Source organism: Penaeus chinensis, chromosome 17 (genome assembly GCF_019202785.1).
Source record: "Penaeus chinensis breed Huanghai No. 1 chromosome 17, ASM1920278v2, whole genome shotgun sequence".
NCBI lineage: Eukaryota > Metazoa > Arthropoda > Malacostraca > Decapoda > Penaeidae > Penaeus > Penaeus chinensis.
In genome coordinates, this window is record NC_061835.1 from 13,413,791 (window position 1) to 13,436,290 (window position 22,500).

General features: G+C 36.8%; 14 non-coding genes and 2 pseudogenes across 14 annotated transcripts; all 16 read right to left on the bottom strand.

Moving 5' to 3' along the window:
• Window positions 1-3,134: 3,134 nt before the first annotated feature.
• Window positions 3,135-3,253, bottom strand: LOC125034367 (annotated as a pseudogene).
• A 2,305-nt stretch (window positions 3,254-5,558) lies between these two features.
• Window positions 5,559-5,677, bottom strand: LOC125034340. The gene has a single exon (XR_007115663.1). It is a non-coding gene; the product is annotated as a 5S ribosomal RNA (ribosomal RNA).
• A 465-nt stretch (window positions 5,678-6,142) lies between these two features.
• LOC125034352 lies at window positions 6,143-6,261 on the bottom strand. The gene has a single exon (XR_007115674.1). It is a non-coding gene; the product is annotated as a 5S ribosomal RNA (ribosomal RNA).
• A 465-nt stretch (window positions 6,262-6,726) lies between these two features.
• On the bottom strand, window positions 6,727-6,845 carry LOC125034364. Its single transcript, XR_007115683.1, has one exon. It is a non-coding gene; the product is annotated as a 5S ribosomal RNA (ribosomal RNA).
• A 465-nt stretch (window positions 6,846-7,310) lies between these two features.
• LOC125034370 lies at window positions 7,311-7,429 on the bottom strand. Its single transcript, XR_007115684.1, has one exon. It is a non-coding gene; the product is annotated as a 5S ribosomal RNA (ribosomal RNA).
• A 465-nt stretch (window positions 7,430-7,894) lies between these two features.
• Window positions 7,895-8,013, bottom strand: LOC125034375. The gene has a single exon (XR_007115687.1). It is a non-coding gene; the product is annotated as a 5S ribosomal RNA (ribosomal RNA).
• Window positions 8,014-8,478: 465 nt separating this feature from the next.
• On the bottom strand, window positions 8,479-8,597 carry LOC125034342. The gene has a single exon (XR_007115664.1). It is a non-coding gene; the product is annotated as a 5S ribosomal RNA (ribosomal RNA).
• A 465-nt stretch (window positions 8,598-9,062) lies between these two features.
• On the bottom strand, window positions 9,063-9,181 carry LOC125034343. The gene has a single exon (XR_007115665.1). It is a non-coding gene; the product is annotated as a 5S ribosomal RNA (ribosomal RNA).
• Window positions 9,182-9,646: 465 nt separating this feature from the next.
• LOC125034344 lies at window positions 9,647-9,765 on the bottom strand. The gene has a single exon (XR_007115666.1). It is a non-coding gene; the product is annotated as a 5S ribosomal RNA (ribosomal RNA).
• A 465-nt stretch (window positions 9,766-10,230) lies between these two features.
• On the bottom strand, window positions 10,231-10,349 carry LOC125034345. The gene has a single exon (XR_007115667.1). It is a non-coding gene; the product is annotated as a 5S ribosomal RNA (ribosomal RNA).
• A 465-nt stretch (window positions 10,350-10,814) lies between these two features.
• LOC125034346 lies at window positions 10,815-10,933 on the bottom strand. The gene has a single exon (XR_007115668.1). It is a non-coding gene; the product is annotated as a 5S ribosomal RNA (ribosomal RNA).
• A 465-nt stretch (window positions 10,934-11,398) lies between these two features.
• LOC125034347 lies at window positions 11,399-11,517 on the bottom strand. Its single transcript, XR_007115669.1, has one exon. It is a non-coding gene; the product is annotated as a 5S ribosomal RNA (ribosomal RNA).
• Window positions 11,518-11,982: 465 nt separating this feature from the next.
• On the bottom strand, window positions 11,983-12,101 carry LOC125034348. The gene has a single exon (XR_007115670.1). It is a non-coding gene; the product is annotated as a 5S ribosomal RNA (ribosomal RNA).
• A 465-nt stretch (window positions 12,102-12,566) lies between these two features.
• Window positions 12,567-12,685, bottom strand: LOC125034349. Its single transcript, XR_007115671.1, has one exon. It is a non-coding gene; the product is annotated as a 5S ribosomal RNA (ribosomal RNA).
• A 465-nt stretch (window positions 12,686-13,150) lies between these two features.
• Window positions 13,151-13,269, bottom strand: LOC125034369 (annotated as a pseudogene).
• A 3,236-nt stretch (window positions 13,270-16,505) lies between these two features.
• On the bottom strand, window positions 16,506-16,624 carry LOC125034361. The gene has a single exon (XR_007115682.1). It is a non-coding gene; the product is annotated as a 5S ribosomal RNA (ribosomal RNA).
• Window positions 16,625-22,500: the final 5,876 nt, after the last annotated feature.

The following is a 22,500-nucleotide window of genomic DNA, read 5'->3' on the forward strand; positions in this document are numbered from 1 at the left end:
TAACTCTTTTTCTATAATTTCTTTAAAAAATCTCTCTCCAGGATTTTTTCCTACACAAATCAAATAATTCATGATTAATAACAGTATAATACTTGAAGCTTTGAACCACGAATTTATAATGATTACGTTTGTGAAATAAATGAGCTTACAAAGTTAAAACTATATATATATATATATATATATATATATCAGATTTCTTTTCACACATTTCACAAATAATTTTATTTTAATTCCTCATAAAAAAATAAATATCTAACATGCAACAGTAAAACAATTTCCCCATAGTTAAAAAAAAAAAAAAACGTCAAAAATGGTACTTTTATTGCAGTTAGTATCCATAGTTGATATAATGTAATCCAACAGTTGATGGAGGAGGGAAACAGAACGAAGCGAGAGACAGAAGAAAGGAGGCAGTAAAGGAAGAGAAAAGGATGAGATAGGAGGGAAGTGAAGGAGAGGGAAAGGTGGAAGGGAAGGAAAGGGTTAGGGGAAGGTAGGAAGAAGGAGGAGAGGCAGTTGGGAAGGAAGGAAAGAAGGAAGATAAGAAGGGGAAGGAAGAGAGAAAGAGGGAGGGAAGGCTGGTGAAAAGGAGGAGAAAGGTTGGGGAAGAATGGAGTGGAAGATAGAAGATGAGTGAAGAGAATGGGGAAGCAGGGGAGAGGTAGAAAAGGAAGTGGTAGGTAAAAGAGTGGGGAAGAAAGGAGGAAAGGAGATGGGGGAGACTTCATGTGACTTGAAAAAAGAAAGAAAAAAAAGAGACGGTTTACATTGCTAAAACAATGGTATTATTTCCTTGCTGATTATGCGCAAACAAAACAAAGTGAATGCTATTTCATCTAACTTTTGCTACCAAGACAACGGTAGTTTTAATATTCTATAGTTTCAGTGAGAAAAAGTAACATTTTCCATTGATTTTGCCTCCTCCTATCCACATGGTAGGTTGTGACTGCTTTGATCTCGTAAAATACTAGGAGCGCTTTACATTATCTACAGTAGAGGGAACACACACACACACACACACACACACACACACACACACACATACACACACACACACACACACACACACACACACACACACACACACTCACACACACACACACACACACACACACACACATATATATATATATAAATTATTTCACATAATGCTTCCTTTCTTTTTTCAGGAACACTTTTCAGTAGTAATTCTCTCTCTCTCTTCCCCTCTCCCCCTTCTTCCCTGACTCCATCTCTCTATCTATCCCAGCAGGCGTCAGCCTGACCGTCCTCCTGATACACGGCATCTTATCAGCCATTTGGTCCAACGCGATCGTCAACATGGTGTACGCCTGCCTCGGGGTCCTCCTCTTCAGCTTCTACCTGGTGTTCGATACGCAGCTCATCATCGGAGGGAACCTCGATATCATCAACCTCTCCATGTACATTCTAGCGATCACTGGAGGATCCAGGGACTAAAGATAGGAAGAAGGAAGATAGATAAAAGGAAGGGAAAAGGAAGGGAGAGAATGAGGAAGGGGTGGTCTATCTATAACTCTCTACCAAGGGTTGGATGTGGAACATCGTCGGAAGGTACAGTTATTAATATGAACTGCTGTGCGATATTTTGTTTTACGGATGTTATTTATGAGGGATATGTTTTGAAAAATAGACTGCAGAAGGGATAGGCTAAGATGGAAGACAGCCAACGCATTTATTTTGAGCGAGAGAGTTTATGGAAAAGGAATCATCCATTTAATCCATTTTGATTGAAAATTTACGGGAAGGGAGTGGCAGAGGTTTTGGATTGTTTCTCTTGAAATTAGTTTTCAAGAGATAAATGGACACATGTATGTAAGTGATGAATGCATGTATGATATCTGTTTGATTGTATATTTATGTAAGTACACATGTACATCATTGTCCGTTATTTTGCCTGTATGTCTGAGCTTTACTCTTCGCGTAGCATAAGTGTGTGATGTGCTCGCAAATAAAACCATAAAGGTATCTCTTGATTTTACCTACATCCCCTACAGCTCTTGAATCCCTGGAATGTTGGAATCCAAAGACAGATTTCCTCATACATGTCGAATCTAACTGCTCTGGATTTCCTCGATTCTTTAATGTACCTATCTTGTTTCCTGTTTCCTTGTTTCTCCTATAGTTCCTGAATCCCTTTAATGTTGGAATCCAAATACATTCCTCATACACACTACATTCCCCTGCTCTGGACTTCGCAGATTCTTTAGTGCATCCAACGACTGCTGTTTACTGGCACTGTCTCGATAGAAATTCTTGTTTCCTGTGACGTAGAAGGAATTCTGGGTATCTACGTACCCTATGACATTAAAAAATACCAAGGATATATCATTTGTTATTGATAAAGCCGTAGTAACCTTGAATGACCATAGAAGCAACTCAGATGGGCAAAGGAAATAGATAATATTAAATGCACCAAAACGAATGTATTTTTCTGAGTAACAGTAAAAAGTAAAGATACTCTCGCAGATGTGTTCATCTTATCACAATTGTAAAGTTTCAACTATGAAACAAAGAAAGAAACTAGGAAAAAGGAGAAATGACAATACAATATATTATATATATGTAATCAAAAGTTTATATATATAAATCAAAGCTACTTGTATAACTACTGCACTCCATGAAACTACTGCCAAGATCATCCGTAAAACTTAATCGTGTTTTTATTATTACAGTCATTATAGTGGATGCGGTAATGTAGGAATAGGTGATGAACAGACTAAAAACGGATCACCTTATTGTTAAAATTACAATAGTAAACACGATTTGAATCCCAAATCACCATTCTTGTATTAAGCTGATCCTCAATATATATCTCAATGGATTCTTTTTATCCCTACTTTTCGTTGCTTCGCTCCCTCATGAGTTTTTTCTACGGAAGAGAAAATGACCATGAGTAATCAACGCACATTCTTGATTCCGTAAGTGAATTAGAATTACTTCCCTAAGTAATAATTCTTTTCTCAACAATCATACCACGTTAAAAGCACCAATTCTTGTCAGATAAGCGAAGTTTGGCATCGTTGATTTATTGTCAGTGCTCGGATAGGTGACCGCCTAGGAACACTAGATAAGAAGAAAAATAAAAATAAACGGCACAAAAATGTTCAACGAAATGCTAGCAGCATCTGGTGTTCCCAGGCGGTCACCCATCCAAGTGCTGACCAGACCGAACGCTGCTTAATTTCGCTGATCGGACGAGAAGCGGTGCTTTCAACGTGGTATGATCGTTGGCATTTTAAGTTGCAAATATTTGAACTTTTATCACAATGTCTATTTATATTCCTGTGTTTCTTTTGTTTTTACTTTGGCTTCAAATTTCTATTACTTTCTATTACATTTACCAGTTATAGAAGCCGACCACTAAGGGAAGTAAATCTCATATAATTTCAGTGGTTATTAAAATAATAGACGACACAGTCATTTTTTTCTTTTTTCCGGCTTTGGAATACTACAAGGAACGATACAGAACAAATACTTCAAGACTGCCACTAACTATATTGCTAAAATTCAATCGTGAGTGTTTTCTTGGACCGAAAACAAACTATTTAGCATTAGAAGGAATTTCATCAATTACTTGCATTTACTTTAGTCACCCCTAGGATTATCCAATCATTTTCTACCTATCTTTCTCCGTGTTTCTGATGGCGTTGACTTTTATTAGATTTATTCGATATAATAAGAGCTATAAACTGTAAAATGCAAATTATTTATCATACATAATGATATGCCAACATCATCCGGTGTTCCCAGGCGGTCACCCATCCAGGCACAATCGCGTATAAAATTAACCAGCCTTCTGCCAATGCTCATATACATTTTATTCATATTAATATAATGTATCTTTTGTTTTTATACCAAACTTCATAACCATTACATTCCAACCATATCACTGAGCTCTGCTCCACAATGCATGCATGCATCAATCACAATCGACCGCTATTAGGAATATTGGCAATTCTAACTCAACTGTCACCACTTTTTCAGTACTTACCGTAAGTCTTTTGCCATTATTTGTGCTGTGCAACGCTGTAAAGCACACAGGGTGTAATGCATAAGAAATTGAGTAAAATACCATTGTATATGCTTATAAAACTGTACACATGCAACTATATCCCTTGAATATTACCGGCACTGTAAGTAATGCGAGCTTAATGATATAGTCAAACCTAAGTAGAAATCCTGAATATTACTGAATTTTGAATTCTGAGTGCTGTTATATAACGTTTTGCTATTATTGTGTTGATATTTTGTTATTATCAGTACAATCCGTTTTCAGTCTATATTATATGTATCTGTATGATTATTACTAGTATTTTCATCATTATTGTCACCATTATTATAAGTGTCCGTGGTTTCTTTGCTTTGATCTTATTTGCATTAACCTTTGGTTCTTTTATTTTTGGTATCCTCTGGGATATAGATCATCTCGGGCTTATATATATAAAAAAAAAACAGTACTGTATTTTCATTATTATATTGATCAGAATGTACATATCACACAAACACACTGAAACGTAAATGGCAGTGTCAGTGAAGTTTTGGTGCAGCTATCAGTTACTCGGCTCAAATAGAGGCTGCAGTAAATAGTTCCAATTAAAAAAGTTATATTCCTCATTTAAATTTCACCATATCACTTCACAGCACTTCACTGTATTTAGTTCATCTCACCATTCACCCATTGTTGAATATATATACACAAGATATACAAGAAAATTAAATGAACTTAAAATGTGTTCAGGTGTGGAGCTCGGAGTAGAGTGGCAAACCATAGAACCACCGACGATGGTTGACATGAGGCTTTGTTGGGGCTGACGAACCAAAGGGACACTCACACCTCACACACACACACCATATACGCACAACACATACGTACAATAAGCACTAAACAAGAGATAGTGAACCCATCACTAAACACCAAAAACCCTTTACAATAAGTATATGATAACTGTTATCAATATTCATGATAATGGAAATAATGATGACACTACAATGGTTAATGTCACTAAAAGATCAAACTGCTAATAAAAATCGTGATTCTAATCCTACCACAAACGATGATAATTAATAAATTTATATTCAGATAAAATTAATGACAGTGATCATGTTCTACTATCTGCTATACGTGAGGGAGCAACAGATAGTAGGAAGAAAAAGGATCCATGGAGATGTATATATTGGGGATCAACTAAATACAAAAATGATAATTTGGGATTCAAACTGTGTTTGCTGTTGTAACGATAAGATGATCCGTTTTTAGTATATCCATTATCTATTCCTATATTGTCGCTTCCATTATAATGATTGAAGAAAAGAGCATACAATAGAAATCACAAAATGCCAACAGCAGTGTATATGATATCGAGTAAAATCGTATTATCCATTCGTTTTCGGCCTGTCCTTCTCACGCGTTCCAACGGCGTTGACTTTTACTCTATTTGATTGAAGTCTCTTCTTTGCAATTGCTTTCTTGACACACATATGAGAAGAACTGCTATATGTTGTAAAGAAATGCATAAAATGTAGCATACATAATAAAATGCCAACGGCATCTGGTGTTCCCAGGCGGTCACCCATCCAAGTACTGACCAGACCCAACGCTGCTTAACTTCGCTGATCGGACGAGAAGCGGTGCTTTCAACGTGGTATGATCGTTGGCATTAACTGTAACAAAATCAACCAACTTTGTAGCACAGCTCACAGCTTTCCATAACTATTCATCAAATGTATCTTGTCTTTTTACACCAAATTCCATTACCATGGCCTTCCAATCATATCACTCAAATCATAATGTATGAATCATAGTCGACCGCTATCGCTATCGGGAATATAAGCAATTCTAACTCAATTGTCACTACTTTTAGGTACCTACCGTAAGTCTTTTACCCTTGTTGAGCTGTGCAACTCTGTAAAGCATGTAGAGTGTATAAGCAGTGTATGTGATATTGAGTAAAATCGTATTATCCATTCGTTTTCGGCCTGTCCTTCTCACGCGTTCCAACGGCGTTGACTTTTACTCTATTTGATTGAAGTCTCTTCTTTGCAATTGCTTTCTTGACACACATATGAGAAGAACTGCTATATGTTGTAAAGAAATGCATAAAATGTAGCATACATAATAAAATGCCAACGGCATCTGGTGTTCCCAGGCGGTCACCCATCCAAGTACTGACCAGACCCAACGCTGCTTAACTTCGCTGATCGGACGAGAAGCGGTGCTTTCAACGTGGTATGATCGTTGGCATTAACTGTAACAAAATCAACCAACTTTGTAGCACAGCTCACAGCTTTCCATAACTATTCATCAAATGTATCTTGTCTTTTTACACCAAATTCCATTACCATGGCCTTCCAATCATATCACTCAAATCATAATGTATGAATCATAGTCGACCGCTATCGCTATCGGGAATATAAGCAATTCTAACTCAATTGTCACTACTTTTAGGTACCTACCGTAAGTCTTTTACCCTTGTTGAGCTGTGCAACTCTGTAAAGCATGTAGAGTGTATAAGCAGTGTATGTGATATTGAGTAAAATCGTATTATCCATTCGTTTTCGGCCTGTCCTTCTCACGCGTTCCAACGGCGTTGACTTTTACTCTATTTGATTGAAGTCTCTTCTTTGCAATTGCTTTCTTGACACACATATGAGAAGAACTGCTATATGTTGTAAAGAAATGCATAAAATGTAGCATACATAATAAAATGCCAACGGCATCTGGTGTTCCCAGGCGGTCACCCATCCAAGTACTGACCAGACCCAACGCTGCTTAACTTCGCTGATCGGACGAGAAGCGGTGCTTTCAACGTGGTATGATCGTTGGCATTAACTGTAACAAAATCAACCAACTTTGTAGCACAGCTCACAGCTTTCCATAACTATTCATCAAATGTATCTTGTCTTTTTACACCAAATTCCATTACCATGGCCTTCCAATCATATCACTCAAATCATAATGTATGAATCATAGTCGACCGCTATCGCTATCGGGAATATAAGCAATTCTAACTCAATTGTCACTACTTTTAGGTACCTACCGTAAGTCTTTTACCCTTGTTGAGCTGTGCAACTCTGTAAAGCATGTAGAGTGTATAAGCAGTGTATGTGATATTGAGTAAAATCGTATTATCCATTCGTTTTCGGCCTGTCCTTCTCACGCGTTCCAACGGCGTTGACTTTTACTCTATTTGATTGAAGTCTCTTCTTTGCAATTGCTTTCTTGACACACATATGAGAAGAACTGCTATATGTTGTAAAGAAATGCATAAAATGTAGCATACATAATAAAATGCCAACGGCATCTGGTGTTCCCAGGCGGTCACCCATCCAAGTACTGACCAGACCCAACGCTGCTTAACTTCGCTGATCGGACGAGAAGCGGTGCTTTCAACGTGGTATGATCGTTGGCATTAACTGTAACAAAATCAACCAACTTTGTAGCACAGCTCACAGCTTTCCATAACTATTCATCAAATGTATCTTGTCTTTTTACACCAAATTCCATTACCATGGCCTTCCAATCATATCACTCAAATCATAATGTATGAATCATAGTCGACCGCTATCGCTATCGGGAATATAAGCAATTCTAACTCAATTGTCACTACTTTTAGGTACCTACCGTAAGTCTTTTACCCTTGTTGAGCTGTGCAACTCTGTAAAGCATGTAGAGTGTATAAGCAGTGTATGTGATATTGAGTAAAATCGTATTATCCATTCGTTTTCGGCCTGTCCTTCTCACGCGTTCCAACGGCGTTGACTTTTACTCTATTTGATTGAAGTCTCTTCTTTGCAATTGCTTTCTTGACACACATATGAGAAGAACTGCTATATGTTGTAAAGAAATGCATAAAATGTAGCATACATAATAAAATGCCAACGGCATCTGGTGTTCCCAGGCGGTCACCCATCCAAGTACTGACCAGACCCAACGCTGCTTAACTTCGCTGATCGGACGAGAAGCGGTGCTTTCAACGTGGTATGATCGTTGGCATTAACTGTAACAAAATCAACCAACTTTGTAGCACAGCTCACAGCTTTCCATAACTATTCATCAAATGTATCTTGTCTTTTTACACCAAATTCCATTACCATGGCCTTCCAATCATATCACTCAAATCATAATGTATGAATCATAGTCGACCGCTATCGCTATCGGGAATATAAGCAATTCTAACTCAATTGTCACTACTTTTAGGTACCTACCGTAAGTCTTTTACCCTTGTTGAGCTGTGCAACTCTGTAAAGCATGTAGAGTGTATAAGCAGTGTATGTGATATTGAGTAAAATCGTATTATCCATTCGTTTTCGGCCTGTCCTTCTCACGCGTTCCAACGGCGTTGACTTTTACTCTATTTGATTGAAGTCTCTTCTTTGCAATTGCTTTCTTGACACACATATGAGAAGAACTGCTATATGTTGTAAAGAAATGCATAAAATGTAGCATACATAATAAAATGCCAACGGCATCTGGTGTTCCCAGGCGGTCACCCATCCAAGTACTGACCAGACCCAACGCTGCTTAACTTCGCTGATCGGACGAGAAGCGGTGCTTTCAACGTGGTATGATCGTTGGCATTAACTGTAACAAAATCAACCAACTTTGTAGCACAGCTCACAGCTTTCCATAACTATTCATCAAATGTATCTTGTCTTTTTACACCAAATTCCATTACCATGGCCTTCCAATCATATCACTCAAATCATAATGTATGAATCATAGTCGACCGCTATCGCTATCGGGAATATAAGCAATTCTAACTCAATTGTCACTACTTTTAGGTACCTACCGTAAGTCTTTTACCCTTGTTGAGCTGTGCAACTCTGTAAAGCATGTAGAGTGTATAAGCAGTGTATGTGATATTGAGTAAAATCGTATTATCCATTCGTTTTCGGCCTGTCCTTCTCACGCGTTCCAACGGCGTTGACTTTTACTCTATTTGATTGAAGTCTCTTCTTTGCAATTGCTTTCTTGACACACATATGAGAAGAACTGCTATATGTTGTAAAGAAATGCATAAAATGTAGCATACATAATAAAATGCCAACGGCATCTGGTGTTCCCAGGCGGTCACCCATCCAAGTACTGACCAGACCCAACGCTGCTTAACTTCGCTGATCGGACGAGAAGCGGTGCTTTCAACGTGGTATGATCGTTGGCATTAACTGTAACAAAATCAACCAACTTTGTAGCACAGCTCACAGCTTTCCATAACTATTCATCAAATGTATCTTGTCTTTTTACACCAAATTCCATTACCATGGCCTTCCAATCATATCACTCAAATCATAATGTATGAATCATAGTCGACCGCTATCGCTATCGGGAATATAAGCAATTCTAACTCAATTGTCACTACTTTTAGGTACCTACCGTAAGTCTTTTACCCTTGTTGAGCTGTGCAACTCTGTAAAGCATGTAGAGTGTATAAGCAGTGTATGTGATATTGAGTAAAATCGTATTATCCATTCGTTTTCGGCCTGTCCTTCTCACGCGTTCCAACGGCGTTGACTTTTACTCTATTTGATTGAAGTCTCTTCTTTGCAATTGCTTTCTTGACACACATATGAGAAGAACTGCTATATGTTGTAAAGAAATGCATAAAATGTAGCATACATAATAAAATGCCAACGGCATCTGGTGTTCCCAGGCGGTCACCCATCCAAGTACTGACCAGACCCAACGCTGCTTAACTTCGCTGATCGGACGAGAAGCGGTGCTTTCAACGTGGTATGATCGTTGGCATTAACTGTAACAAAATCAACCAACTTTGTAGCACAGCTCACAGCTTTCCATAACTATTCATCAAATGTATCTTGTCTTTTTACACCAAATTCCATTACCATGGCCTTCCAATCATATCACTCAAATCATAATGTATGAATCATAGTCGACCGCTATCGCTATCGGGAATATAAGCAATTCTAACTCAATTGTCACTACTTTTAGGTACCTACCGTAAGTCTTTTACCCTTGTTGAGCTGTGCAACTCTGTAAAGCATGTAGAGTGTATAAGCAGTGTATGTGATATTGAGTAAAATCGTATTATCCATTCGTTTTCGGCCTGTCCTTCTCACGCGTTCCAACGGCGTTGACTTTTACTCTATTTGATTGAAGTCTCTTCTTTGCAATTGCTTTCTTGACACACATATGAGAAGAACTGCTATATGTTGTAAAGAAATGCATAAAATGTAGCATACATAATAAAATGCCAACGGCATCTGGTGTTCCCAGGCGGTCACCCATCCAAGTACTGACCAGACCCAACGCTGCTTAACTTCGCTGATCGGACGAGAAGCGGTGCTTTCAACGTGGTATGATCGTTGGCATTAACTGTAACAAAATCAACCAACTTTGTAGCACAGCTCACAGCTTTCCATAACTATTCATCAAATGTATCTTGTCTTTTTACACCAAATTCCATTACCATGGCCTTCCAATCATATCACTCAAATCATAATGTATGAATCATAGTCGACCGCTATCGCTATCGGGAATATAAGCAATTCTAACTCAATTGTCACTACTTTTAGGTACCTACCGTAAGTCTTTTACCCTTGTTGAGCTGTGCAACTCTGTAAAGCATGTAGAGTGTATAAGCAGTGTATGTGATATTGAGTAAAATCGTATTATCCATTCGTTTTCGGCCTGTCCTTCTCACGCGTTCCAACGGCGTTGACTTTTACTCTATTTGATTGAAGTCTCTTCTTTGCAATTGCTTTCTTGACACACATATGAGAAGAACTGCTATATGTTGTAAAGAAATGCATAAAATGTAGCATACATAATAAAATGCCAACGGCATCTGGTGTTCCCAGGCGGTCACCCATCCAAGTACTGACCAGACCCAACGCTGCTTAACTTCGCTGATCGGACGAGAAGCGGTGCTTTCAACGTGGTATGATCGTTGGCATTAACTGTAACAAAATCAACCAACTTTGTAGCACAGCTCACAGCTTTCCATAACTATTCATCAAATGTATCTTGTCTTTTTACACCAAATTCCATTACCATGGCCTTCCAATCATATCACTCAAATCATAATGTATGAATCATAGTCGACCGCTATCGCTATCGGGAATATAAGCAATTCTAACTCAATTGTCACTACTTTTAGGTACCTACCGTAAGTCTTTTACCCTTGTTGAGCTGTGCAACTCTGTAAAGCATGTAGAGTGTATAAGCAGTGTATGTGATATTGAGTAAAATCGTATTATCCATTCGTTTTCGGCCTGTCCTTCTCACGCGTTCCAACGGCGTTGACTTTTACTCTATTTGATTGAAGTCTCTTCTTTGCAATTGCTTTCTTGACACACATATGAGAAGAACTGCTATATGTTGTAAAGAAATGCATAAAATGTAGCATACATAATAAAATGCCAACGGCATCTGGTGTTCCCAGGCGGTCACCCATCCAAGTACTGACCAGACCCAACGCTGCTTAACTTCGCTGATCGGACGAGAAGCGGTGCTTTCAACGTGGTATGATCGTTGGCATTAACTGTAACAAAATCAACCAACTTTGTAGCACAGCTCACAGCTTTCCATAACTATTCATCAAATGTATCTTGTCTTTTTACACCAAATTCCATTACCATGGCCTTCCAATCATATCACTCAAATCATAATGTATGAATCATAGTCGACCGCTATCGCTATCGGGAATATAAGCAATTCTAACTCAATTGTCACTACTTTTAGGTACCTACCGTAAGTCTTTTACCCTTGTTGAGCTGTGCAACTCTGTAAAGCATGTAGAGTGTATAAGCAGTGTATGTGATATTGAGTAAAATCGTATTATCCATTCGTTTTCGGCCTGTCCTTCTCACGCGTTCCAACGGCGTTGACTTTTACTCTATTTGATTGAAGTCTCTTCTTTGCAATTGCTTTCTTGACACACATATGAGAAGAACTGCTATATGTTGTAAAGAAATGCATAAAATGTAGCATACATAATAAAATGCCAACGGCATCTGGTGTTCCCAGGCGGTCACCCATCCAAGTACTGACCAGACCCAACGCTGCTTAACTTCGCTGATCGGACGAGAAGCGGTGCTTTCAACGTGGTATGATCGTTGGCATTAACTGTAACAAAATCAACCAACTTTGTAGCACAGCTCACAGCTTTCCATAACTATTCATCAAATGTATCTTGTCTTTTTACACCAAATTCCATTACCATGGCCTTCCAATCATATCACTCAAATCATAATGTATGAATCATAGTCGACCGCTATCGCTATCGGGAATATAAGCAATTCTAACTCAATTGTCACTACTTTTAGGTACCTACCGTAAGTCTTTTACCCTTGTTGAGCTGTGCAACTCTGTAAAGCATGTAGAGTGTATAAGCAGTGTATGTGATATTGAGTAAAATCGTATTATCCATTCGTTTTCGGCCTGTCCTTCTCACGCGTTCCAACGGCGTTGACTTTTACTCTATTTGATTGAAGTCTCTTCTTTGCAATTGCTTTCTTGACACACATATGAGAAGAACTGCTATATGTTGTAAAGAAATGCATAAAATGTAGCATACATAATAAAATGCCAACGGCATCTGGTGTTCCCAGGCGGTCACCCATCCAAGTACTGACCAGACCCAACGCTGCTTAACTTCGCTGATCGGACGAGAAGCGGTGCTTTCAACGTGGTATGATCGTTGGCATTAACTGTAACAAAATCAACCAACTTTGTAGCACAGCTCACAGCTTTCCATAACTATTCATCAAATGTATCTTGTCTTTTTACACCAAATTCCATTACCATGGCCTTCCAATCATATCACTCAAATCATAATGTATGAATCATAGTCGACCGCTATCGCTATCGGGAATATAAGCAATTCTAACTCAATTGTCACTACTTTTAGGTACCTACCGTAAGTCTTTTACCCTTGTTGAGCTGTGCAACTCTGTAAAGCATGTAGAGTGTATAAGCAGTGTATGTGATATTGAGTAAAATCGTATTATCCATTCGTTTTCGGCCTGTCCTTCTCACGCGTTCCAACGGCGTTGACTTTTACTCTATTTGATTGAAGTCTCTTCTTTGCAATTGTTTTCTTGACACACATATGAGAAGAACTGCTATATGTTGTAAAGAAATGCATAAAATGTAGCATACATAATAAAATGCCAACGGCATCTGGTGTTCCCAGGCGGTCACCCATCCAAGTACTGACCAGACCCAACGCTGCTAAACTTCTCTGATCGGACGAGAAGCGGTGCTTTTTACGTTGTATGATCGTTGCCATTGATTTTTCATACATTTTATTATAATGTCTCTCTTGTTTTTACACCAAACTTCATTACCAGGACGTTCCAATCATATAACTGAGATCTATTTCAACGTAGTATGATCTTTGGCTTACACTACCATAACCTTAACCAGTTTTCTGTCAGTGCTCATAGACATTTTGTACATATTAATTTAATGTACCATTTGTTTTTACACCAAACTTCATTACCATGACATTCCAATCATATGTATGTATCAATCATAGTGACCACTATCAGGAGTAAAGGCAATTCTAACTCAATTGTCACCACTTTTGTACCTATCGTATCGTCTTTTACCCCTCTTTTGGCGGTGTAATTCTGTAAACATGTCAGTAGGAAGAGAGTTCATAAATAGAAATGCTGATTATGACTCGGTCTTGAACTCTGAGTGATTTCATGTAAGGTCTTGCTTACACCCCCCCCCCCCCAAAAAAAAAAAAAAAAAAAAAAAAAAAAAAACATTTAGAAAATTAACAATTAGATGAAATTAATGAATGATCATGGTAAGAAAAAACATAATCACTGTGATTAATCACAATATCAATAATTACGTTAATGAAGATCATAATGATAACTATAGCAAAACCAATTACGGATAGGGAGGACTATATTGTTGAGCTTCAAGGTCGTGGACATGTTTTCGAGTATTATATCTTTCACTTATCTTAATATGCAATTTCTAACTGTGCATTTTTTTTTTTTTTTTTTTTTATATATATAACTTTCTAAATCTGCTTTATATGGAGACTGGGTCTAATGTTGTGCTGTATGATTGTGGTTTTCCTTGCAAATTTGAAAATATAGCTTATTCATTTCCACAGTAATTTTTCCCCCTAATAATCTGTTTTATATGGCGCGGAAAATGGGCCTAATGTTATGCTGTGTGCTTGTATTTTTGCTTGTAAATTTGAAAACATAGCTTATTGATTTCCACAGTAATCTACCGAAAATAAAGTAAATGTTTTTTTTTTCTAATAATTACCCGTCTTACCTTGACTGATTAATCAAAACCGAGTTGACTTCAGCGAACCGCCGATTGGGGTGGTACGTCATACTAGCGCACGGAATAGAAATCTGTAAAAGAACTTATATAATAAATAACAAAATACCAATAGCATCTAGTGTTCCTAGACTGTCACCTCTCCGAGCACTGACAAAAATTAACGTTGCCAAGCTTCGCTAATCTGACAAGAAGCGGTGCTTTCAACTTTGGGAAAAATAATCACTTGGGCGAGTAAATCTAGTTCAGGGTCACTGTTCAATTACGCAATCAAGAATATGCGTTGAATACTCATGTTGGTTTTCTAATCCTTAGAAAAAATCTTATTTATGCTATCTGCTATATGTGACGAAGCGAAGCAACGAACAGTAGGAAGAAAAGAGAATCCATGGAGAGATATATTGAGGGTCAACTCAATAAAAGACTGATGAAGTGGGATTCAAATCGGGGTTACTATTGTTAACAATAAGTTGATTCATTTTCGCCTCCCCCCCCCTTTCGTGATGAAGAACGGTGTCCACCCTCGCTCCACGGAGGAGGTCGCAGCCTCGTACGCCTCCTAGATCTCCCAAAACACCTGTTTTTATCCCCCGGGGGTGAGGATACCCGGCGCGGTGAGGAAGCTGCGGCAACAGAAAACGGGAAGCTTTATTTTTGTTTGTTTTCGTGTTTTATTAAACTTTTTGCATGGTGTTTTACACGGACCTTAATTTGAAGAGAGACCACCAAAAATGAACTTCTAAAGAAACTTTTAACTTTTATTCGTCTTTCTTATTATCATTTTATCTTAACTTTATTATGAATATTTTACCTTCTATTTGTTTCATTTTTACACCGAACAGGTTATGAGTTTATTTTACTATGTACACGATGTTTTTTTTAAATTTTTACTATTTATTTCATAGAACTTTTATTCATCTTATGAATAAACTTTACGGATATTTTTATTATTGTAATAAGAACATTTTAATGTATATTTTAAGTTTTTATATATGCAAGTCTTATGAGAACCAAAACTTAGTTTCGCGGGCCGAGGTGACAATGGAAAGCCCCCGGCCCTTCAAGCAGGGCGGTCCGAGGTCGAGGGTAGTTCAACTGCTGGACTGTGGTTGTGGTGTGCAGGATAAGGTGGTCTCGGAAATATAAGCAAAGTTTTTAAGTTGCTTATACGTGAGAGGTGGTTCTCGTTTTAATGTTTGTGCTTCGTGTTCTACAGTGTTTTATGTCTATTTCGTCTTTTGTGTTTTAGTGTTTGTTTTACTGTGACATGTTTTCGTTTTAGCCTTGTTTTACAAGATAAATAGACAATTTTATAATAACTTTTGGTAAGTCCCCGACTCTTTGTAAGAAGGAAGGCTGAATAACGCCTAAACATATTTTAGTTTTAAAGTTTAGAAGGCCAACAGTCAAAAACCCTAGAGTATAGATGAAGCATCTGTACACGCCTCTCCTCGGGATTCTAACCACGCCTACCTCACTTCGGCTCATTTCCACAACTACACTTCACACACACACAAACGCATACACACCCTTCTGTCGCTCCTTTCCACACTTCTTCTGACCTTGCATCCCTTCTTACACCATACACTCGTTCCCGAACGTACCAATCGGGTGGTGGCAGTGACGCCTGTACACACTTTTAATGAGCCTGGGAACGTTGCAAGTAATGAACGCAATAACGTGATCATTGGCAATATACAAGAAAAATCTGAACTTTATCACAATGTCAATTTATATTACTGTTTTCCTTTAGTTTTTACTTTTCCTTCGAATTCTTTTTTTTGCCATCCAGTTACACCTACATTTACGTCATAGAAGCCGTCCACCAAGGGAAGTAAATCTTATTTGGTTTAACTGGTTATTAAAATCATACACAAACGACACAGTCATTTTCTAATATTTTCCCGGCTCTGGAGCACTACAAGGAACAATACAGAACCAAAGCTTCAAAACTACTACTTTGCTAAAACTCAATCGTATGGGTTTTCTTACGACTTTGTGTAGTTATGGGACGCAAAATTACGTTAGCTTTAGTTACCCCAATGGTTTATCCTATTCGTTTACTGTCCTTGAACCTCTTTTCGACAGCGTTGACTTTTTCTATATTTACTATTGATTGAAGTATAATTTCTTTTAGTTCTTTTTACAAATATATGTCCTGCTATCAATTTTTAAGAATTGCATGAGTTATTTAGCATATGTAAGAAATTGCCAACAGCATCTGGTGTTCCCAGGCGGTCACCCATCCAAGTACTGACCAGACCCAACGCTGCTTAATTTCGCTGATCAGGCGAGAAGCGGTGCTTTCAACGTGGTATGATCGTTGGCATGATTGACCTTAACATTAACCAGCATTTTGTCTGGACCTTATGTTGTGCCGCACGCACTGTGTTTGTTAACAAATAGATATAATTTCTTGATTTCCACAGTTATTTGCCGAAAATAAAGGTCTTCTAATAATTACCCGTCCAACCTTGATAGCTTAATCAGAACTGAGATGGGCTCAATGAGCCGCCGCTTAGGGTGGCACGCTATACTAGCGTACGAGAACATGCATGAAAAATAACAAAATGCTAATAGCATCTGGTGTTCCTAGGCGGTCACCCATCCGAGCACTGACAAAATTCAACACAGTATGATTGTTGGCGAATGGAGACTTAGCAGTCTGAATATTAATGCCAATGCCCATCTTTACTTCAATTTTCCTTTTGTCTTTTACGTTACTGCAAATTCCTATTACTTGCCATCCAGTTACACTCATATTCACCAGTCACAGAAGCGGATCACTAAAGAAAGTAATTTTGGGCTCACTGGTTATTTTAGTCAACCCTAGGATTTATCCATTGATTTTCTGCCTATCTTTCTCCCTCTTTCCGATGATGTAACTTTTATTCGAGTTCCTATTGTTAGAAGTATAATTTCAACTGATTTCTTTACACAAATATAAGAGGTAAAGGTCGTAAAGAAACGCATACAAGTTAGCATACATAAACAAATGCCATCAGTATATGGAGTACCCAGGCGGTCACTCATCCAAGTCCAGACCCAACGTTGCTTACCTTCGCTGATCGGACGGGAAGCGGTGCAACGTAGTGTGATCATCGGGATAAATATGTTTGATGTTAACCAACTTTCTGTCAGTGCACACAGATTTTTCAAATGTTTTAATATAATGCATCTTGTGGTTTTGCATTCCAATCATGCCACTGACATCTGGTCCAATATCGGACGGATAGGCAATTCTAACTCAAATACTTTTATGTACCACCTTTAGTAATTTACAATTTTTTAGCTGTGTAATTTTGTAAAACATGCAGTGTATAAGTAATCCGCAAGAAAATGAGTAAAATATTATGGTGTATGATTCTGCTTTTTCTAGAAATTACCTGTCTTACCTTGGTTCATGATTTACTAAATTCTTGTGTTTGCTAGAGTTCTATCAGAATTCGTGTATTATATATATATGTATATATATATATACCTATGTCATTTATTTTAATGATGAGACTGTTAGTTAAAGGATAATTTAATTATATATATACTTATATATATATATATATATATATTGGTAGTATACCAAATATTTTACTATGAAACTATTCTATTTTTACTTGACAGTTCAGGTTACTGATATTTTTGAAAAACATGCGGCGATCTGGTTTCCACCATGTAACTCTATGTTTAACCTATCTGTCGGTCTTAGTAATGAATGTTATTGCTGTATTTAAGATATAATTTTGAATATTGTTGACTGTATCATCAATTCTTTCTCCAACAATATCGAGCTTGTCATGAACTGTTTCTCCTTGCGGGAGAGACGGCTGATGGAGTGCGACCTGGTTCTCTCTCTAGAAACCGATCAAAGGCCAGGCGAAGTCACCGGAGTCGTTTGGACAGAGAGGTGTAATATGGACTGTGATGTGGTATCAGCCTCCGTAAGTTGCTTATGCTGGATTGATTTAGTCATTTCATCATTCAATATAGTTGAAAAAAAAATAATATTGAATTTCTTGACTGTATGAGTTCAGCAATTTCCTTATCTTCAGATCTTTTTTTTTTTTTTTTTTTTTTTTTTTTTTTTTTTTTTTTTTTGCCAATTTCTCAGAATCCACATGCACATAAACAAACACACGTAAATACTGTATACTAATTTTATTGACATTGCTATAAAGTACCTCCATCCTGATTAGTGTGTACATATCAGACACTGTTCTGTGTACTGGATGAGGGATCCAGTTTTATTCACTTGTTTCGGCGTGTGTGGCAAAAATTATAAGTATTTACAACACCACCAACAGATTGTGGCGAAGTCATCGCCTTTCCTCGCTCGTATCAATATCCACCTGCTTAAGAGGTATTTTCTAATTCATTATATATTTCTTCTATTTACACTCTTACGCTCTGACACATATTCGATTTTCACATAACACTACAAAGCTCCAATTAATCAACGGACGTGTAGAATATGTGTTTAGTTGGTAGAAAGATGTTTAAAGCAAGGTTTTATCGGTAAAGTAAACAGTTTTTCTTTGGTGATGTCACTGTCACTTTTGTCTTTAGATATGTTTTCGTTATCGCTAATCTTGGCGATCTTATTTTAGAAATCATGGGACACACACACACACACACACACACACACACACACACACACACACACACACACACACACACACACACACACACACACACACACACACACACACACTGTATTGAGTCCGTACTGTATGCGCCTTGGCTCACGCACACAACCTTACACAAACATACACACACTCACAGATACACATACATATTTACATCCTCATACACACACAGATACACATGCACATCCTTATACACACACGATTACACGGCCTTACGTGGACGAGTTATAAGTGGTGTTATGTGTGTGTGTGTGTGTGGGCACATACACACATGTGCATATATATGTATATATATATATATATATATGTGTGTGTGTGTGTGTGCGTGTGTGTGTATGTATGTTTGTGCGTGCATGCATTCATATAGAATATGCCATAGACATGTATATGAACAAAATCATGAAAAAAATGTAGTGGAAAATTTAATTTGCCTGTATCCTTAGCTTTGCATATAATGCAGTATATATATGTGCGTATGTCTGTGTTTGTTTTGTATTAGCATCTATGTTGCACTAAATTATAATGTTGATATTATAACAGATTAGATGATAGCAAAATACATAGTTTTGTATTCAGCTTTCAGTGATTCCTTTTTATAGTTATTGGTATTTCACTTTAGTTAGTTGAGTTGAGAAAATGAGATGATTATTGAGATGGAACAAATTTCCTAACAAAAAGAAGAAAGAAAACAATGAGAATATTTATATAACATAATTTAATTCATAGCAATGCTTAAGTACGCAGTCATTTTGGATATATATACTTTACAAGGTTAACTAAAAGAAATTAGGTATTAATTCTGATAGGAAAACATTCATATAATTTTACTTACTCTTATAACAGTACTTTCTAATGCTTGTGCAATATATTAACAACTCTCGTGTATCTTTTCTAGTATTATCCCCAGTCTTTGTATTGCCACATATAATATTTTCTCATGGTGTATTTATTTTCTCAAACAATTCCTTGCATGCATTTCTTTTGGCAATTGCTACTGTTCTTCTGTTTCCTTGGTATTATATATATATTGTTTTTAAATTTCTTTAATATGTGTTGCGCTCTTATCTATTTGAAATTCCCTCTGCACTTTTCATTACCCAATCATTAATACTTCTTTTTTCGTAACTCTTTCCACTTTATTCTTGGTGGAAGCAAAAAGATCAGTAGCCTTAACTAAAAGAACATTATTCAACGACTGGTATGAGCATTTAGTTACAGCAGGTGAAAGATTGTGCGTAGAGTAGGAATTAACCAAGAATGGATGTAGGAGAAATGCCATGGCCTGAGACGGAAATGACATTCATGCATTTGTATGATCATAAGCGCAATATGTTATAAGATATATAACTATAAAATTAATGAATAATTTCATTTTCAAGATGAAGTCAATTTTATTTACTGAGGCTTATATAAATGAATTGAATGCATTCTTAATCAGCTGATATGAATTATAAATTATGTATTACATAAATTCTCATTTTGTCATGAATTCATAAGCTGATTGTTTTCCATTACATATATCAATTATAATTTACAACTAGAATAAAAGTTGCAGCCTCATTTTATTGTCTGATATTCGTTATCTTCTCAACATTGAAATATTTAATGATGACTATATTCAAAATGCGGTGTTGCAAAAGTGAATGTCCAAACATGATAATAGTTCTCAAATGCATAAGAAACTGAGGAAAACATTGTATATGGTTATAAATATGTGTATAAATGCAAATGTATCTCTTGCACATCGCCGTCAAAGTAAGTCGGAAGGGCTATATAATATAGGTAGCTACAATCTTTAGCCTTGAGTGCTTTCATATAACCTTTTTTGCTGCTATTGTGTTGATAGCATCGGCATCATTAGTTGTATCTGTATTATGATTATTACCATCATTATTATCCCCATGATTGTCATAAATGTCCAGATTGTTAAAATGACAAGAAATGATAATCCATGGAATATATATATATATATATATATATATATATAGAGAGAGAGAGAGAGAGAGAGAGAGAGAGAGAGAGAGAGAGAGAGAGAGAGAGAGAGAGAGAGAGAGAGAGAGAGAGAGAGAGAGAGAAGGAGGGAGAGAGAGGAGCATCTAAATACAAGAATGATTTGGGATTCGAATCGAGTTTGCTATTGTAACTTCAGCAATATGTTGTGCCATTTTCAGTCTATTCATCACCTTTTCCTACATTTTAACAATGTGACCTGTTATAGGAATGTGTTTATATTCCTATTTTCCTTTGGTGTTTACTTCGGCTGCGAATTCGTTTTACTTGCCATCCAGTTACACCTACATTTACCAGTCACAGAAGCTGACCGATAAGGGAAATAAATGTTATTTGGTTTCACTGGTTACTACACAGACGAAATGTAGATTCTCTACTATTTTTCCGGCTGTGGAACACTGCAAGGAAAGCCAAAGGTTCAAAACTACTACTAAATTCTTTGCTAATACTCAATCGTGAGTGGTTTCTTAGACTGATGGCTTTATTGCAGTCATTTTGTTCGTATAGTGATTTTATAGATATCATGACCAATATTGTGATTTTTTTTTTTTTTTTCAAATACAATTATCAATATCATTACCATCTGTAAAATCTGTTTAGCATTGGACGAAATGACGGTCCTCCCGGTCAGGGGGATTTGTGTGTGTGTGTGTGTGTGTGTGTGTGTGTGTGTGTGTGTGTGTGTGTGTGTGTGTGTGTGTGTGTGTGTGTGTGTGTGTGTGTGTGTGTGTGTGTGTGTGTGTGTGTGTGTGTGTGTGTGTGTGTGTGTGGATTTATATATATAAATACAGATAATTATAAATATTTACATATGAATATATGTACATATATATAATATATATAAATGTGTATATATATATGTATATGAATATATGATCTATATAAAATGTATAAATACATAATTTGAAAATTGTGAATTGGTTTGGAGTAAGTCCGCAGTAATATTAAATATATTTTAGTGAAATCAAATGAACTGAGGTCGTATTTCCGCCATCGTTCTAGATATAATTTTTATAACGTTTATAGAAATAATAAATAATTAATTGAAAGTCACACTATGTGTATATATAGTAATTAATATGTAGTGAATAACAATGTTTGTGTGTGTGTTGCTAGTGATATTCACCTTGTTCAGTCAAAGCCTGTATTACATCCTGAAGCTCCTAACACTGACAGATTGATGTTGGTATATGGTCACTACAAAACACGGTATCATCGAAGTTTTATAAACACATTTTATGAATTATTCTTTATCTATTTTTACGTTAAAATCAAGTATTAGAATAGCTAATATGATAGTATAAGTTTTAATTACAGGTAAAGCATAAACTGACATGAGTTATTTTTTATACAATAAGATCAATAGGAAACCATTAGAATACTTAATATGCTAGTATGTTTCAATTTCAGGTAAAGAATCATCGAGGTTTGAATTGGCACAATGGAATCTACAGAACACCTCTAGAATAATTAATATGTTAATATCAGCTTTCATTACTTGTAAAACTTTGTGAACTTCAAATAAATGAAATTACCTGACTTTTCTGCAACATT